The 20,421-nt window shown below is 40.4% G+C and overlaps 1 protein-coding gene across 2 annotated transcripts in view; it reads left to right on the top strand.

The window, feature by feature from the left end:
* Positions 1-20,421, top strand: part of LOC149169217 (type 2 DNA topoisomerase 6 subunit B-like) — a 397,612-nt gene that overhangs the window by 264,945 nt on the left and 112,246 nt on the right. The gene's annotated exons all lie outside the window — the stretch shown is intronic.

The following is a 20,421-nucleotide window of genomic DNA, read 5'->3' as shown; positions in this document are numbered from 1 at the left end:
TCGCTGCATCCCAATCTGGATGGCCTAAAACTTCTGCAAAGGTGTCAGAATCATAATTCGCTAAAGCTTGAGCCAGTAAAGAAGAGGCTCTATCGAACTGAGAACATGTACGTCGCTGATCTGTAGGATCATCGACAAGATCACGTGCTGCATCCCGAGTGGCACGAACCCATTTTGGAAGCTGAGGAGCTGAAGGAGGATTCTGAGAAGGTGGGGGAGGATTGTCATCCTCGCTTTCATCATCTGAAGAAGAAATATTTTCAAAAGTAGAAGAGACAGAGAGAGGTGGCACATCCGCCGAACTAGGCTCATAGGCCGATATATTTTCAGCAAACTTTACATCTCTTCTAATGATAACATTTTTGGACTTAAGTGGAATAAGTCTATATCCTTTGACATCTTCAGAATATCCAACAAAAATACTTTTTTCACTCTTAGGTTCTAAAGCTTTATGTTTCTCATCTAGAATATGGGCCCATGCTTCACTTCCAAAAACATGAAAGTGACTTACATCTAGTTTAATTGAGCTCCATGCTTCTTCTGGAGTGATATTCTTTAAAACCTTAGTAGGAGTATGATTTATTATGTAATTTGCACAGTTAATTGCTTCTACCCAAAAATTAAGACTAAGTCCTTTAGATTGAAGCATACAATTAGCCATTTCTTTAAGGTGCGATTCTTCCTTTCAGCTACACCATTTTGTTGTGGAGTATATGGAACAGTATGTTGCATTTGAATTCCATTCTCAGTGCAAAAGTTGATGAATTTGTTGTTAACATATTCTCCGCCATTATCAGATCTTATCTTAAGAATTTGATGTCTAGATTGTTTTTCAACAAAGGCCTTAAAGGCCAAGAACATGTTAAATACTTCACTCTTGAGTTTTAAGAAGTATACCCGAGTGCGTCTGGAGAAATCATCAATGAAAGTTAAGAAATACTTGTAGCTAGAGAATGAAACAACTGGAAGTGGACCACATAAATCACTATGCACAAGCTGTAAAGGGGCTGAGGCATGCCAAGAGGCACGTTTTTCAAACTATCTCGATGATGTTTTCTGAGTACACATCCGGAACAAACACCATCTCTGCAAGATACCATTGGAAGACTTGTCACCATATTTTCTTTACATAGATTCTGAAGGGAGCGATAGTTTAAGTGACCAAATCGCTCATGCCAAAGTTTGCTCACTTCATCGTTATGAGCAACAAATACTGAGGGAAGGTTCGATGACCCAAAATTGTTAAACTTATACAACCTTGTAGAATCATAAGCAATGCCAGTAGCTAAAATTTGTCTAGGATCTCTTAGGTCCTTAATTACAACATTGTGAGGTGAAAATTCAACGATTTTACCTTCACCTGAATGAGTTATCTGATATACAGATAAAAGGTTGCAGGATAAGGTTGGAACACATAATACATCATTAAATTGACCATTGTCTATATGAACAGTTCCAGTCCCTACAACACTAAGAGATATATCATCACCAACATATATATTTTTGGTGTTACAATCATTTAAAGAAGAAAACATGGATTTGTTTTTTGCCATGTGATAAGAAGCTCCAACATCAATGAGCCACTCATGAGAATGAGAAGAAGAAGATACATTTAGTGCATAGCCAGACCGAGATGCTTGACAACCACATGCAGAAAGTGCTATTCTTGAAGATGAAGTTGAAGTTGAAGAGTGCTCCAAATGGATGTTATGCTTCTTCATTGCTGCTTCCAAGGCTTCCATCTTCTTAAATCATTTGGATTCTAAGTGGCCATCTTGATTACAAAAGTGGCAATGTCTATCAGTCTTCTTCCCTTTGTTTTTATGTGCCTTATCATTTTGTTGAAATGATTTTTCATTTTGAGACTGGAATTGCTTAAGAACCTTGTTTGGTTTAGGACCATTCTTTTTGGGATACGACTTCTTAGGATTCTTTGAATTTGTTTGCTGCTGAGCGGCTAAGGCTTTCTTAGAAGAGTTTCCAAGATTAAGAAGACCAAGATGTAAGAGTTTTTCTTGTTCTCTTATTAAAGAATCACAAAAGGCATCAAAGAAAGGGGACTTGTAGTCTTGTCTTTGAGAAATGAAGGCTTGTCTTGTAGAATGGAAGGTGGAAACAAACACTGAGTAGGCTGGTCCCAACTTAGTAAGAATGGAATAGATAAGGATACTATCTTCTTTCTTAATCTTAACACCTTCCAAGAGAAGTCTAAGGGTCTTGAACTTGGACAAAAAATCTTCAATGGAAGAAAAATTATTGGGGTCCAATGTAAGCAACTCATTTTCAAGTTGATGGACTCTAAGTTCATTTTTAATTCCAAAAACTTTAGTGATCTGTTTCATTGCTTCATTAAGAGTATCAAGTTTTGCGATATGAAATCTAAGGTCTGGAGAAATAGACATCCCTATCAACCCACATGCTTGATCTTGCCTATTTTCCCATTTGGCTACCTTATCTTCATCTTTCGGTTTGGTTTCTTGGCCTGAGGCTATTTTGTAAAGACTTTTACTTCTAAGTAAATCCACAATGTAGGACCACCATTGGAAGTTTTTGATGCTTTCAAAAATAACTTGGCATGAACTTTCCATTTTAACATAAACCGAAGCTATAGATACTGAAACTAAGTGTTCCAATGGAAATATCTCGAAAAATTAGGTTGATTAAAAAAACGGCTCTAAAAATGGCTTCCGGATGAAGAAGTTATGGCTTTTTGAAGAAAAGTTGTTGAAGATGCCGACGAAGTGTGAGAATGTGCGGAAATGAATGATAATGTTATATTTAAAAAAAATCTGCCCCCTTTCCAAACTTAATCTAATTAGCTCAACAAAGAGAAAGACTTGAACTCAAGACCTCTACTCTCATAAAGTAGCTTTGGACCAAGTGAGCTAGATTAAAAGATTAGTAATTTTTGGAAAAGAGGAAGTGGGGTTTTTTTTTTAGTCATTGAAGCTTGGGGTGCGTGCTTACTTGAAAAGCCTTTTTTGCCTACAAAACAAAAAACACAAAAACCAACACGGACATAAAAAAAAAACAAACCTTATGGCTTGAAGTTAGCTTTAGCCTGAAACTAAATATTTTCCTCAATGTTTCTGATTTTCTGAGATCACATTAAGGCGCGGTGGAAAAGAGCATACACATGAGAAAAATCCTTCCTTTCTGTTTCTGATTTGCCCAGATCGCACAGAGTCGCGGGGTAAAGAGCATACGCAGAAATGAAAGGTATACATCCGGTAATGAAAAAACAAAGAGCTAAATAAACCGAAATAAAAAGAGAGAAAATAACTAAAAACTACAAATAAACACTGTATACCTCCAAATCTTTAAAATGACGTAGCTAGGGCTACCAGAAACCTTTTCACATGAAACGAAAGTGGTTCCTCACTAGAACAGATGCTCCTAACACAATAGAGCAGTCCTCTCGGCCCGAAAGCAGTCAGAAACAATAGATCTAGGAAACAACAGTCGGATGCAATTCTACCGGATTCATATTTGGATCACCAATGGATGCGGCCCTCAAATAGCTCTGATACCATGTAGGAATTTACAGGGTAAGTTCCTCAGACAGAACACCAAAGGACACTGCTCACAAATAGATCACAGATCAATACACCAGTATTGTTGATGCGGTTAAAACCCTCAAAGAGAGAAACTGTCCACGGCCTGAGCCAACACGGCCACTTTAGGCAATTTATTAATAAAAGAATGAAAATTTACATAAGCTTTTCTCATGAACGGTTATCCTACAAATGACCCTCCATGCTCTTTAAATAGAGATCATGGACCAATTGGGTGTTAAGCCACGGATCAAGTGTCAGTAATACTGAGGAGCGAATGAACCATCGGATCACTACATATCGTGACCATCGGATTGTAAGTTACAAAGTACATAGTAAAGAAACACACTTTACCTAACTCTACACTAGACCAAGTTATACTTAACTACTTCCTATGTGTCAAAATATCATAACAAATGGAAAGAACAAGTAAGAGATAATAAACCAGATAATGTAGTAGGGATTTCTAATGTGTCAGACTTAGAAATTTCAACATGGTATCAGAGAGATTGCAGATCACAGGAGGATTGAAGACACCAGCAGAAATATGAAATTTGTAGCAGTAGCAGCTTTCCCAAGAGACGACACTGTTCCAGAGAAGAAGCAGCTATAGAAGAAGTGACGCAGAGACTGCATCATCATTTTGAGCCAAGGGAAATGTCAGCGCAAAGGTAGAGGGTAGATCAGACCTACGGAGTGCCTAGTCATCTTTCTTAGCCAGGAACGATTGACGATGTGGCCAGGAGGAGCAAATTCAACCTTTGTCGGGATTGTGCAAAGACAGAGAGGCTTAGTTTCTTCAGTTGCCGGGGCCTGGGAAGCTGTGGGCAGATTGTGATTTGAGGAGCTAGTGGGACGATGTTTCTGTTGAAGCAGAACAGTGTCTAAGGAGGCAGGACCAAGGTAGAGGGAGTCAATACCTCGATGGATTTATAGCCAAGGAATCCAGATCCAAGTTGTAGTTGCAAGGAGGATTGGAGAGGAGCGGTTCGACAGCTGGCCAGAGGATTTCTAGATGGGAAAACAGGATTTAGAGGGAGATTTCTAGGAGGGGAGTCGAGACTCAGAGGGAGTCCATAAGAGGAGCTGAAATGGAAGTGAATGGACTAAGGGATCAGGACAGGTTGGATAGGGCTTCCAACTTTGTGATCTGGAAGGTCAAGATCTTGGTAGTCCTGGATCAACATCACATCAAGGAATTTTCCTTGAAAACCGTGGCTATCCCAGTTGACCGAGCAGAGAACGAGAAGTATGGGGATGCAATGGCAAGGGTGAAATTCATGATCCTAGACAAGGTCAAATATCATGTCATACCACATATTACTGAGAAGAACACAACAAAGGAGATGTGGGACACCCTGATCACCTTATACGAGGGCTCTTCCGTGCAACGTAAGATGTTATTGGAGAATCAGTTGCGATCATATCAGATGCAGAAGGGATAGAAGATAGATCCATTCCTTCTCAGGTTGTAAGAGATTTGTGACCAGCTTACTTCCTTGGGGTCTACACCAGATCCAGAATTTATGGTCAAGAATACCCTGAATGCAGTCTCCGAGGAATGGGAGACATTTGTCCAAAGTATTTTGGGCAGGGCTACTCTTCTCGGTTGGGAGGAGATGTGGGCAGCGCTTCGCCAGGAAGAGATCAGGAGGATGACCAAGGCAGGGAGTAGTGGCAAGGGAGGTCGAATCAAGAAAGAGAAGGAGGAGGATGTGACTCTAGCATCTGTCGGACAACAAGGGAAGAGGAAAAAGAAAGACATCTCCAAGGACAAGTGCTTCCATTGTGGGGAGCTGGGACATTATGCATTCTAGTGTCCCAGGAAGAAAAACAAGGGAGAGGCTTACGATTCAAAGGCAGCTCCAGCTAAGGCGGAGAAAGAGGTCGAAACTGATGACGATTGTGCCCTGAGTGCTCATGCACCTCTAGAGAAGAGGTGGGGCGACATCGAGCTGTAGTCAGGAGGACTACATACTAGGGGCATGATCCTTGAGGTGCCCAAACTCTTGGATCACATCCGGCTACGGGAGTCCTTAATGATAGTAGCATGATGACAAATGTCGAGTGGAGAAAAGTGTGATGGAGCAATAAGGCAAGGCTAGAGTGCAGAAGTATGTAGCAACGCAGTAGAGGTTGCAGCAGTGTGAGAGGCACAAAGGTGTTTGTAGCACACAGTGTCAACAGAGGGAGCACGGGTTAGCAGCAGAGGGAGTTTCAGCATCACATGGCCTCTAGACTGATTGGGATGTTAGTATTTGGGGAAGTCAGTTACCTACTTCTCGGTAACTGAGTTGGAGTGCAGCAGTTAGCAGTGGCAGTGCTAGGGGCAGCATATTGAGAGGGAGCTGCAATACAGATGTAGCAGTGGCAGTGGTAGTGTCATGGGCAGCAATACAAGGAGAAACAGTGCAGAGGATGTGAGGCAGTAGGCCAAGCATCAGCACAGGTACCGGTGTGAAGGATCAGTGTGATGTTTCAGTGGTGAAGCATTACTATAGCACATTCCTCACTAAGAGGGAGTGCTGATTTGTGGTAGCATCGAATGTGTTCTAGCCATGAAAATTGGTGGATAGGCTAAGGCACGTAAGATCTCCAAGACCTAGAAATCGTTTGGGGAAATTCCACCCGAATGGAGAGATATCAAAATAATTAATATTTTTAATGGGGTTCCTAAGTCTAAACTTTGGAAAATTAAAATATTAATGTGTATTAATATAAAATGGGTGAGAAAGTTCTAAATGACGAGGATCGAGCCAAATCTAATCTTAGCTATTGATTAGGGACTTAATCTCGGTCGTTGAATCGTCAACAGGAAAAGTATAAGAAGAGGCTTCAGGGTCAGTTGGAGATACACCAAGTTGATCAAGAATTTGATTTTCTGGGGCAGGCTTTGTTGAGAAATCGAGTTAGTGATCTGTTGCAGCGAGAGGTAGTTCGGCAGAAGGCCAAGAACACATATTAGAGAGGCAGAGAAAGTGCCAAAGAGACAGCGCAGAGCCTTGGAAGGCTGATGCAGAGGTTGAGTGAGCCAGCGCAGAAGACTCAGAAGGCCAAGAGGCTGATGCAGAGGCAGCAGAGGCTAGCGGAGTTGACGCTAGGCTGAAGAGGTAGCGCTGAGGGATTTTCGTGGGGCAGACTAGGAGCTGAGAGGTAGACACAGAGTGGAAAAGGGTGACGCAGTCCCTAGAGGGTGACGCAGTTCCCGAGAAACGCTTGGAGCAACTTTCGCTATCTAGCTAAGGAACTGTCGAAGTTGTTGTGGGATCAATCATCTGGTTGCTAATCAGCTGAAATATCTGTCTCCGAGGAGAGGTACTTCTGCCAAGGAAATTCTCTAAAGAGTGATCCATTTCTGGTACCCTAGTTATATTTAGAAATTGCATAATAATAAAACCCTCATATCTGCTGGACCATTTTCCTACTTTGGGTTTTTCCGGGGACGTTTGTCCAAAAATAATTGTGTCCCTTGTGTGATTGTCTCAGTCATTTCAGTTGTTGATTTGTATGTGTTAAGGCTGCATTTTTGTTTATTTTGCTATTTATATTTATAAATAACTTATTAATGGAAAGAACATGTAGGAGATAATAAACCAGATAATGCAGTAGGCATTTCTAATGTGTCAGACTTAGAAATTTCAACATGGTATGAGAGAGATTGCAAATCACAGGAGGACTGAAGGCATCAACAGATATCTGAAATTTGCAACAGTAGCAGCTGTCTTGAGAGACAACACTGTTCTAGAGAAGAAGCAGCTACAAAAGAAGTGACGTAGAGCCTGTGTCATCATTTCGAGCCAAGTGAAAGGTCAGCGGAGAGGCAGAGGGGTAGATCAGACCTACGCAGTGCCTAGTCATCTTTCTCAGCTAGGAAGGATTGACGTTGTGGCCAGGAGGAGCAGATTCAGCCTTTGTCGGGATTGCGTAGAGCTTGAGAGGCTCAATTTCTTCAATTGTCGGGGCCTGGGAAGTTGTGGGCAGATTGTGATTTGAGGAGTTGGTGGGACGTTGTTTATGTCAAAGCAGAACAATGTCTAAGGAGGCGGGACCAACGTAGAAGGATTCAGTACCTTGACGGATTTTGTTAGGCCCCTATACTACTAGTGTAACCCCTTATTGTTATTAGTACAACCCACTTATTATATTGATGTACCCATGTAGTGCCCATACTGTTAGTATTGTGCCCCATAGAAGCCCACTATTGTTACTATTGTGCCCTTACATTATTATTATGTTGGCTCTGATTATGTTATGACCCCTTAGACTCCTATATATAGAAAGGGAGGTCTTTTCAATTGTATCATCGAAGAATTGTTCATTTATGTAATGTAAAGGAGGTTGCCCCCTCGAAGAGGCTGAATTCTAAGGCGTTGATCTATCTTTTCTATCTTTTGTGAGCTGGTTTCATAACATTTGGTATTAGAGCTTTGGATTCTAGGGTTTCGCTGCTCCAAACAGGTTGTCGTGGAATTTTCGCTATAACTTTGTTTCTGCGACGTTTCAGAAGCTAAAAAAAACCCATTTGAGAAGAAATTGCGCTGAATCTGGAGTCCGAATTTCAAAGCTTTTTGCGCTATATTTGCGGAGATATGATTTGAGAAAGTTGGTCTTTTTGAAGAATCCTGAATTAAATTCCAAACAGGTGACCTGGGGAAAATCGTCATAACTTTCTCTCTGAGCATCAGATTGAAATTTTGTAAGAAGGTACAGAAAGAGCACGGACTGCAGTTTCTTGTATATATTTTTCAGTGCCAAAGGTCGAAACAGTGACACATGGCACTTCATACAAGTTCGTTGTTCTGCAAAGGTCTATAATCAGGTCATCTTGGGAGATTGTGCATAATTCTTTCTTGGAGAATCCAATTTGGATTAGACTGGTGGCATTGGAAAGAGGACACAGAGGGCTACTACAAGTCGCAATTTCAGAACTTAAAGATCCGAAAGTACAGAGTTACAGTTGTTTCAAGATCGAGCTCCTAAAATCAAGAAAAAACAAGATGAGGAAGTTTGATGGCAAGGATCCGGTAAATTGGATACTTCAGATGGAGCAATATTTTGATCTACATGGTGTACCACTGTTACAAAAGTATGTATTGCATCTTCATTTTTAGAACCGGATCAATTTTTATGGTATGAAGGGCTTTGTTCTCGTAAACAACTTGTTACGTGGTCAATTTTCACGGAGGAAATGATAACACATTATGAGGATACAAAGAGCAACACCTTCTTTAGAGCAACACCACAAAATTGGAAAGAGTAAAAGGCTTTGTGACATAGTGGAAAGCAAAATTATGGAAACCAGGAGGCATACCTCTCACAACTATAAAGATGGAAGTGTTGTTTCTCTTAGCCTTCCACAACCTACAAGGGTTACACCACAACAATTGGAAGAAAAAAGAGAAAAAGGGCTTTGTTACAATTGTGATAGAAAATGCGCTAAAGGTCATAAGTGTGCTGAGAAGAAATTATTTTACATAGAATATGAAGAGGAGGAAGAAAAGGATCAAGAAATGTCAAAAGAAGAAGATATACGCCAGGACACCACCCCAGAGAAAGAAGAAATGAATCAGACCATATCTTGTAAAGCATTGGCAAGAATTACCACTCCTCAAACTCTCAAGATAGAAGGACATATCAAGAAGAAAAAGGTGCAAGAAGTGAAAGATCACATCGAGAAAGAAGAAATGAATCCTACCATATCTTGTAATTCATTGGTCGAAATTACCACTCCTCAAACTATCAAGATAGAAGGACATATCAAGAAGAAAAATGTTCAAGAAGTGAAAGATCACATCGAGCATCAAGAAATGAATCCGACCATATCTTGTAAAGGATTGGAAGAAATTACCACTCCTCAAACTCTAGAGATAGAAGGACATATCAAGAAGAAAAAGGTTCAAGCAGTGAAAGATCACATTGAGCATCAACAACAAGTTCTCCAACTTTTAAAGGATAACGCCACTTTGGTGCAAAATAAAATGAAACAACAGGTAGATCAACATCGTAGTGAAAAATGGCGACCTTATCGAATGGGAAGACTCTTCAAGGATGAGGATGTGGAAGCATTGTTTTGTGCTATTTCTATTATCCAACCAGATCGGATAAACGAAGCAAGGGATGAATGGAAGAAGGACAAAGAAGTATGGCCACTTATTCAAAAGTTGCAAAAGATCCCAATTCAAACAATATTGCCAGAAATTGAAGAGGAAGGAAAAATCATATTGGAACCTGGAGCAGTCACAGAAACAAGAACCTGACAGCTACAAAATCGATCAATTTCAGAGTATCTCATCAAGTGGAAGAACTTACCCGCTGAAGATTCCAGATGGGAGGACAAGAATTTTATACAAAAGCATCAAGAATTTCTCAAGCGTTGAGGACAACGCTTTTTGAAGGAGAGGGGCATGTTAGGCCCCTATACTACTAGTGTAACCCCTTAGTGTTATTAGTACAACCCACTTATTATATTGATGTACCCATGTAGTGCCCATATTGTTACTATTGTGCCCCGTAGAAGCCCACTATTGACATGTTAGGCCCCTATACTACTGTGTAACCCCTTATTGTTATTAGTACAACCCACTTATTATATTGATGTACCCATGTAGTGCCCATACTGTTAGTATTGTGCCCCATAGAAGCCCACTATTGTTATTATTGTGCCCTTACATTATTATTGTTATGTCGGCTCTGATTATGTTATGCCCCCTTAGACTCCTATATATAGAAAGGAGGTCTTTTCAATTGTATCATCGAAGAATTGTTCATTTAAGTAATGTAAAGGAGGTTGCCCCCTCGAAGAGGCTGAATTCTAAGGCGTTGATCTATCTTTTCTATCTTTTGTGAGCTGGTTTCATAACAGATTTCTAACCAAAGAATCCAGATCCGAGTTACAGTTGCAAGGAGGATTGGAGAGGAGTGGTTCGATAGTTGGCCAGAGGATTTCCAGAAGGGAAATCAGGACTTAGAGGGAGATTTCCAAGAGGGGAGTCGAGACTCAGAGGGAGTCCATAATAGGAGATAAAATGGCAGTGAACAGACTAAGGGATCAAGACAGATTGGACGGGGCTTCCAACTTTGTCATCTAGAAGACTAGGATCCTGGCAATCCTTGATCAACATCGCATCAAGGAATTTGCCTTGAAAATCGTGGCTATCCCAATTGACCCAGCCGAGTACGAGAAGTATGGGGATGCAATGGAAAGGGCGAAGTTCATGATCCTAGACAGGGTCAAAGATCATTTCATATCACATATTACTAAGAAGAACACAACAAAGGAGATGTGGGACACCCTGACCACCTTATACTAGGGCTGTTCCGTGCAGCGTAAGATGCTATTGGAGAATCAGCTGCGGTCATATTAGATGCAGAAGGGAGAGCAGATAGATCCAGTCCTTCTCATGTTGCAAGAGATTCTTGACCAGCTTACTTCCTTGGGGTCTACACCAGATCCAAAATTTATGGTCAAGATTGCCCTGAATGCAATCTCCGAGGAATGGGAGACATTTGTCCAAAGTATTTTGGGCAGGGCTACTCTTCTTGATTGGGAAGAGATGTGGGCAACTCTTTGCCAGGAAGAGATCAAAAGGATGACCAAGGCAAGGAGTAGTGGCAAGGGAGGTCGAATCAAGAAAGAGAAGGAGGAGGATGCGGCTCTAGCATCTGCGGGACAACAAGGTAAGAGGAAGAAGAAGGACATCTCCAAGGATAAGTGCTTGCATTGTGGGGAGCTGAGACATTATGCATTCTAGTGTCCTAGCTAAGGCGGAGAAAGAGGTCGAGACTGATGATGATTGTGCCATGAGTGCTCATGCACCTCTAGAGAAGAGGTGGGGTGACATCGAGTTGTAGTCAGGAGGACTACATACTAGGGGCATGATCCTTGAGGTGCCCAAACTCTTGGATCACATCCGGCTATGGGAGCCCTTAACGACATTAGCATGATGACAAATGTCGGGTGGAGCAAAGTGTGATGGATTAGCAAGGCAAGGCTAGATTGTAGAAGTTTGTAGCAACGCAACAGAGGTTGCAGCAGTGTGAGAGGAACAAAGGTGTTTGCAGCAACACAGTGGCAACAGAGGGAGCACGGGTTAGCAGTAGAGGCAGTTTCAACATCACGAGGCTTCCAGACTGACTGGGATGTCAGTATTTGGGGAAGTCAGTTACCTACTTCTCGGTAACTGAGTTGCAGTGTAGCAGTTAGCAGTGGCAATGCTAGGGGCAACATGGGCAACATGTTGAAAGGGAGCTGCAGTACAGATGTAGTAGTGGTAGTGGCAATGTCATGGGCAGTAGTACAGGGAGCAACAATGCAGAGGATGTGAGGCAGTAGGCCAAGCATCAACACAGGTACCAGTGTGAAGGATCAGTGTGATGTTTCAATGGTGGAGCATTACCAGAGCACATTCTTCGCTAAGAGGGAGTGTTGATTTGTGGTAGCATCGAATGTGTTCTAGCCATGAAAATTGGTGGAGAGGCTAAGGCACATAAGATCTCCAAGAAAAAGAAATCGTTTGGGGGAATTCCACCTAGATGGAGAGATATTAAAATAATTAATATTTTTAATGGGGTTCCTAAGTCTAAACTTAGGAAAATTAAAATATTAATGTGTATTAATATAAAATGCGTGAGAAAGTTCTAAATGACGAGGATCGAGCCAAATCTAATCTTAGTCGTTGATTAGGGGTGGAATCGCCAACAAGAAAAGTATAAAAGGAGGTTTGAGGGTTAGTTGGAGATACACCAAGTTGATCAAGAATTCAATTTTTTGGGGCAGGCTTTGCTGAGAAATCGAGTTAGTGATCTGTTGCAGCGCTGGGAATTTCGGCAGAAGGCCGAGAATACATATCAGAGAGGAAGAGAAAGTGCCAAAGAGACAGCGCAAAGCCTTGGAAGGCTAACGCAGAGGCTGAGTGAGCCAACACAAAAGACGCAGAGGCAGCAGTAGCTAGTAGAGTTGATGCTAGGCTGAAGAGGTAGCGCTGAGGGATTTTCGTGGGGAAGACTGGGAGCTGAGAGGTAGACACAGAGCGGAGAAGGGTGACGCAGTTCCAGAGAAACGCTTGGAGCAGCTTTCACCATCCAGCTAAGGAAATGTCGAAGTTGTTGTGGGATGAATCATCCGGTTGCTAATCAGCCGGAATATCTGTCTCCGAGGAGAGGTACTTCTGCCAAGGAAATTCTCTGAAGGGTGAGCCATTTCTAGTACCCTATTTGTATTCAGAAACTACATAATAATAAAACCTCATATCTGTTGGACCGGTTTTCCTACATTGGTTTTTTCTGGGGATGTTTGTCCAAAAATAACAGTGTCCCTTGGGTGATTGTCTGAGTCATTTCAGTTGTTGATCTGTATGTGTTAAGGCTGCATTTGTGTTTATTTCGGCATTTATATTTATAAATAACTTGTTAATGAAAAGAACAAGTAGGAGATAATAAACCAGATAATGCAGTAGGGATTTCTGATGTGTCAGACTTATAAATTTCAACAAGTTAGTTGACTTAATGACACAAAGGAAATCAACTTGCATCATATTACAATGTTGAAAGTTATTGCATCTTTTAATAGAATTTCATTAACTAATATTTGCATCATGTAAGAAAAAAAGTCATACTCTAAGTCACTTGACATAATGACACACAGCATGGAAATATGAGTGTTCAGCACAGGACAAGACATGGAAACCTCAAAAACATGACATTGAGGACATGTCATACATTCATATCTATATATATAAATAAAACAAATTAGTGAATTATTAAGCATACAAAAATGAAATATAGAAAAAGATTAAAATCTCTTTAGTATTTAGAAACTAAAACATTTACAGTTGTACATAATGATGATACAAATTCAATCATACAACTAGTTCATATAACCAAACTAGCACCGACTACAATCTATCTGTGAACCAAAAATACATCAACAAAGAGGCTCTAAATGGCCTATAGAGTCCAAAAAAAATCACACTACAATAAATAACTACATATCATCAAAATAATTGCATATATTGGCATCGTCATCATCAATATCACCCTTTAAGCGTTAAATAAGATAGAAAAACCTTAACTTGTCAAGTCAAGATTTTATTTGAATGAGGGGTACATTTTTACTAGGATCATGATAGAGGAGTTTAGCAATCACTGTCACCAACATTGAGGTATATAGAGGGCTTGGTGCTCTTGATTAAATGGTAGTTCCATACCCTCATACATGACAGAATCGAATAGAAGTGTTGCAATCTCTCAATTCTTGAAATCCTGAAAACTATTAAGTTTGTTAGATTATGAGTGAGATCTAAAAAATTGCATTCTCCATATGAAGTTTAGTGAGGTTGGAACCACTCTCAAAGATCATGAAACAATTAATGGTAATGTTAAAAATTTAAGTAAAAGTGAAAATGAAAAGGAGAATATCACTTTTACATTACCATTAATTAAATAGCATTAGTAGGGCCTCAACAAAATCCAGTCCCCAACACTTGGAATACCTTTTGACGCTACTTAACCACCCTTAGCTGCATTCCAAAACCTCTGAGAGCTTCAAACTTGTCTTTGAAATGCATGAGAGTGAGGTAAAAAATTGATTTTAAGAAGCTTCAAACCACTTTTTCGTTGGAAACATGTTCGAATTTTGGGACATGATTAGGGCACATGTTGGACAAGTGCCCTATGAATAGGACCCGTGCCAAACAAAATCCGACATGTGTCATGCTTTTGTCATGTTCAACACATTAAACACATGACATGAGGATGGGGGGAGCAGGGCATGTCTGGTAACATCAGTTACACCACATTGTGGGAACTTTGTTCTAGTTTAATACATGTTTGAATGACCAGCTCAGAGTACAACCAGTATTTGCATTTAGTTTTGAATTTAATTTGCAAGAATTTATGGAATTATTGTAGAATTAATTTTGAATTGGGATGCTAAGAAATTAACTTGCATATCAATTTGAAACTATGATGTAAGGTTTTCTTATTTAGAATTTGCATGCATGGTTCAAGCAATGAAGCAATTCTTCCATTGTGTTTGTAATTCTAAAAATTTAACAAGTTTTTTTAATTCTAGTAAGACTAACCTCTCTTGCTCTTGCTCTTGTCGTTTCCAGCCTGTTGTCGCACAGAGTGTGTAGGCACCGCGACAACGCTCAGAGTAAGGGTTGTCACTCTTAAATCCTTACTCCGTTTAGACTCTCTCCTAGACAAGTCAAGGGGGGTAGTCCCTAGGTAAATGGATGAGGATAGCATGTGAAAAAAATAAACTCTAGGAGATTTTATTGACAGACAACTTGATGAATATAAATGAATCTCGATTAATTCAGATGAATAGATTAACCGCCAACATAAACAAGACACGACCATAAGATAGATACAATTGTAGACCAGTGCCTTTAATATTTGAATTAACCACCAACTAAATAAAACAAGTTATCCAGAACGATTTTCAATATGTGACGAACAGTGACAATCATGAATGATTAATATAAATGCCCAAAACTTTAACATGCAAGAGATTCCAGATCTAAAATGATTTTCATTAACTGCCCAGATCTAGATTCAATTAACTTTCTCCAATAGCCAAATATGATCTAAAACGTTTATTGCACCTTGACTATAGAAAAATATGCATTTAATAATACTAAGGAACTTCAAATTTAAATTTTGATTATTCCTTAGGCGATAATTAAAGAAGTAAAACAATTCATTGGGTTAAAAAATTGAAATTTTTAATGGGCCATAGGCCACATTAAAAATTTTAATGTTTAAGTGAAAACCCCTTAATTTATTTCATTTTTGATTCTCAAGTCACCAAAAATTTAAGAATTTTACAATTTTTTTTAATGTTTTAATGTTTTTTAAGATTTTTATATTTTTTAAATATTTTAGATTTTTTAAGATTAGATTTTTTAAATGTTTTAAAAAGAATTTAAATGTTTTAGATTTTTTTTTAGTTTTTATTTTTTTTTATTTTTTTTAGGATTTTATATTTTTTTAAATGTTTTTAGATTTTTAATTTAAAATTAAAATCATAAATAAAAAAAGAAAAAAAATGGAACCAAAACTAAATCGAAATTGATCATTTTTACTTGTTAAAGTCTTAATGAAACCTAACCTAAGTCCTAGTTAAATGAAATAAAAAAAAAGAATGCACCAACCCTAAAAGAGACTAACACATATATCACAATGAAAAAAAAGTCGAATATTTTGGATTGTTGACTACAGGTTTGAAAGACGGCGGCAAGGAGCAGCGAGGAGAGGTTTGCTGGACGGAGGGAGCTAGAGGAATAACGCAGGGGCAACAAGCAGGTCAACGATGGAGCGATGAGGAGCTGAAGGTAGCCACGGAGAAGGTGCAGCGAGGGAAGGGAAGAGTGACTACAGTTTAGGTAGCTCGATGCAGCAACGGAAGGGAGGTTTGTGGATCTGGACAGTGAGGAAGGAAGGGCTGCGTGGACGGATTTGAGGAGCTCGATGACGTAGGTCAGCGAAGGCAGCACAACTCACGTGTAGAGGTCTAACTTGAGGGATAGACGCGGGGATAGTGGAGAAAGAGGACTGTAGCAGCGGATAAGTGAAGCGATGGCAGGGGTTAGGAACAACGGAATTGTTAAGTTATAGTATGTTCTATGCTTATAACAGTTTACTTCTTTTTCTTATTATATTCCACAGATTAGCAATCACATGTACATAAAGTAAAGTGCAGATAGAACATTAAACGATCGACAGAAAACAAGCCAAGACAAGAGACACAAGATGTGGCGGCTAGCCAGGGACAAACCCCACAATGTGTGGGGAATCCCTTTGATCAAATCTTCTTTTATCTTCAATAATTCAGCAGAGAGAAATAGTACAATAAATTTGATTCATATCAGCAGTAGCAAACCCTAGATCAGCAACATCAGCATTAGCGACTTCATTATCAATCTAGGGTAGACGATATCTCACAAACTGATCGTCGGATCGGCTTGATTCCACCACCAAAAGTTGCGGCTTCCAGAGGAGGTTCAGGTGAACCTACAATGCAGTTCAGATGAAGAGATCTTCTATTCCACGCATGTCAAACTTTACTTCTGCAGTTGCAGCTTCAGTTTCGGCAGCTTCTGGCTTCAAGCTAGGGCAGTCGATATCTTGCAAACCGTCCGTCAGATTGACTTGATTCCACCACCAAAAGTTGTGGATTTCAGAGGAGATCCAGATGGACCTACAACACAATTCTAAGGAGGAGATCTGATGGTCAACACTGGTCAAACTTTGGATCTGCAGTTGCAGCTTCAGGTTCAACAGCTTTCGGCTTCACATGTGTGAGAGAGAGACCCTTTTCTACGCAGTAGAGAAGAGAATCTTTTCTGCACAGTAGAGAGAGAGAGATGTGATAATATGAGTGAGTCCAAATGAGGAAAAGTCCTCCTATATTTATACACAACGTTGTTGTTTGAATAGATGCGACTGTTGGGCTTTTGAGCCTACATGAGTTGTAGTTCGGCTTGATAATAATTCCATAATCAAAATAAATTCATATCTCCATGAATACTTATCGGAATCGGATGATATTTATATTAATCCTACACCTCTCGACGAGAAGAATCTAATAAAAATATTATCAGCCATGAATAAGATGACCCACATGAAGCTTGGCCCTAGTTGCCAATTTTAACACTCCCTTTCAACTAGGGAGAACTTCATCTGCAATCTGTTTGTCAGTCGCTACTATTCATCCATCAAATGCACTGCCCTGTACAGCCTGACCCTTGCCCTGCTCTGCTCTATCATTGTTCTATTCTGCTCTGCTTTTGTCCGAATTACGAAGAAGAAGAAATGATCGAGGATGTATCATACTGACTCAAAGTCAGTCTCAGAGTATGTACCACTGGTCCTAGACCAGTCTCAACCAACCCGAAGTCAGCGTCATATTATGGTACAACTCCACTGGTCCCAGACCAGTATCATCCTCCATTGACTCAAAGTCAGTCTCAGAGTGCGTACCACTGGTTCCAAACTAGTCTCAACTGACCCGAAGTCAGCTTCATAGTAGGTACCACTTCTACCACTGGTCCCAAACTAGTATCACAGTCTCAGAGAGTGTACCACTGGTCCCAGACCAGTCTCAACCGACCCGAAGTTAGCGTCATAGTATGTACCACTCTCACTGGTCCCAAACCAGTACTGCACTGGCACAAAGTCAGTCTCAGAGTATGTACCACTGGTCCCAGACCAGTCTCAACCGACCCGAAGTCAGCGTCATAGTATGGTACAACTCCTACCACTGGTCCCAGACCAGTATCATTGATCCCAGATCAATGGAGGTCATCCTAGCGTAGGGAGTACAGTAGATACAACGATGCGTCCATTGGTACTACTATGGTCCCTAACTTCATTTCCCAGCTCATTGATCAGATGAGAGGTACTTCCCATGAGTCCCAGATTGCATGGGTAGGATGCCTCAGCAGGGGAACTAATCAATCCTGTCCTCACAGGCATAGTTTTAAAAACCGCTCAGAAAAACCGGTAACCGGTCAAACCGGCCGGTTAGCTAGCTGGCCGGTCCGAACCGGCCTAAAAACCCGGTTAGACCCTTCATTTGCCCGATTTTTGGCCCTAACCGGTGAAAACCGGCCGGTTTAGGACGGAACTGGCCAATTTGTATCAAACCGGCCAGTTTATGGCATGCCCACCAAATCTTGGAAAAAGGCGTTGGTGGTTTGTGGTTTAGGGGTTTTGGGGGGGAGGTAAAGATATTTTCCCTCCAAAAACAACCTCTCCAAGCTATAAGAGACCCCTCTCACTCTCATTTGTCTCACACAACTGATTTGGAGTGTTTGTGAGTGTTTGTGAGTTTGTTTGTGAGCTTGGAAAGTGTGGAGTTTTTGCTGAAGTAGTCATCTTGGAGTTGGAGTTGGAGCTATTTTGGAGATAGTGTGTAGCTGTCAGTGGAGTTGCCATCTTCAAGAGGAGGCTAAGGGAGCTAGTTTGCATTTCCAGGTAAGGATTTGCACTTGATAATTCCTCATTTGAGTCTGTTGTCCATGAATTTTTTTTAATGTGTTATACTTATAAACTTCTCACTTCTATGATCTATCATGTATGTTATAAACTCTCTAGCTCTATGCTATCAAATTTTGTAGCTTGAGCCTTGCATGTGCATTTGTTTTCCTACATTTATCTTTGGTTTTCCATTTTGCTTAGCTGCAATTTTTTTTTTAAATGGCAGATTTCTTTGCAAATTGTTATTATTTCAAGCAAACATGGCTCCAAAAGGAAAGGACAGTGCATGGGCTCATTGTGATGTAATTGATGGAAAAATGATATGCAAATTATGCCATAAATCTATTGGAGGTGGGGGTATTCTTAGGTTGAAACAACACTTGGCTGGGGTAAGAGGCCAAGTAAAGCCATGTGATGCACCAAATGCACTGTTAGGTCCTATTAGGGCAGAATACATTGCCAAGCTTGAAAATTTTTATGAGGATAAGGCTAGGTAGAAGGCCATCCAAGATGAAATTGCAAGGAAGAGGGAATTATTAGAAGCCATGAAAGAGAGTGGGTATGATGATTATGAGATTCAAGACTCCACTTCTATCCCTTCCACCAATGACCCCTTTCACTATGTTCATCCTTCTGTTGGACTTGGCCAACCATCAAAAGGAACAAAGAGAGCAAACATCCAAAGTTATTTCTCATCTTCTGCCAACATTGCCTCTTCTAAATCTAATCTCACTTCCTCCCAGCCAAGTTCTCAACCCACTTTGGATCAACATTGGAAAAAACAATGCAAAGAAACTTCTCACCAATACATTGCTAGATGGTGGTATGATTCAGATATCCCATTTAATGCTGCTCGCTCACCTTATTACCAAGCTATGTGGGACTCTGTTATAGCTGCAGGAAAGGGCTTCAAAGGCCCTAGTATGCATGACTTGAGGGGAGCTCTTTTGCAAAAAGAGATATCTTCCATTGATGAGTATTTGGTTGAGTTTAAAGAGTCATGGCTCAAAACAGGTTGTTCCATTATGTCAGATGGATGGACCGATGGAAAGAACTGCACTATCATTAATTTCCTTGTTTCTTGCCCTCAAGGAACCATGTTTTTGAAATCAGTTGATGCATCTGATAAGGTAAAGGATGCAATCCTTCTATTTGAGCTTTTGGATAACGTTATTCAGGAAGTTGGGGAGCAGCATGTTGTGCAGGTCATCACTGATAATGCCTCAAACTATGTTCTTGCTGGAAAGATGCTTGAGGCCAAATATAAGACCATATTTTGGACTCCATGTGCTGCACATTGCATAGACCTCATGCTTGAGGATATAGGCAAAGTGGAGTGGGTAAAAAACACTGTAGAGCATGCCAAGTGCATTACAAAATACATTTACAACCACTCATGGGTATTGAACCTAATGAGGAAACACACTGGAGGCAAAGAGCTTGTTATGCCTGCAATTACGAGATTTGCAACTCACTTCCTCACGTTGCAATGTCTCAATGGTCAACATAAAAACTTGCAGAAAATGTTTTCCTCTGAAGAATGGTCTGAATCTCGGTGGGCTCGTAGACCAGATGGAAAAGACACCAAAAAGAAAGTGTTAGACACTTATTTTTGGAAAAGGTCTGTAGAGCTTGTGAAAATTACCGAGCCCCTTGTTAAGGTGCTAAGGTTGGTGGATGGGGAAAGATTGGCCATGGGCTACATTTATGAAGCTATGGATCAGGCAAAGGAGCAGATACGGGCAGCTGACAAGGACAGGTTAGCTAAATATGGCCGTATATGGGAGATCATTGATAACAGATGGAACAATCAACTCCATCGTCCTATACATGCAGCCGGGTATTTTTTGAACCCAAGGTATCACTATAAAAATCGGCTAGG

The sequence above is a fragment of the Pinus tabuliformis genome, chromosome 4_2 (genome assembly GCF_031772625.1).
Source record: "Pinus tabuliformis cultivar Carrire ecotype Pingquan chromosome 4_2, CPIR1, whole genome shotgun sequence".
Taxonomy (NCBI): domain Eukaryota; kingdom Viridiplantae; phylum Streptophyta; class Pinopsida; order Pinales; family Pinaceae; genus Pinus; species Pinus tabuliformis.
This window is presented reverse-complemented; position numbering and strand designations above follow the sequence as displayed.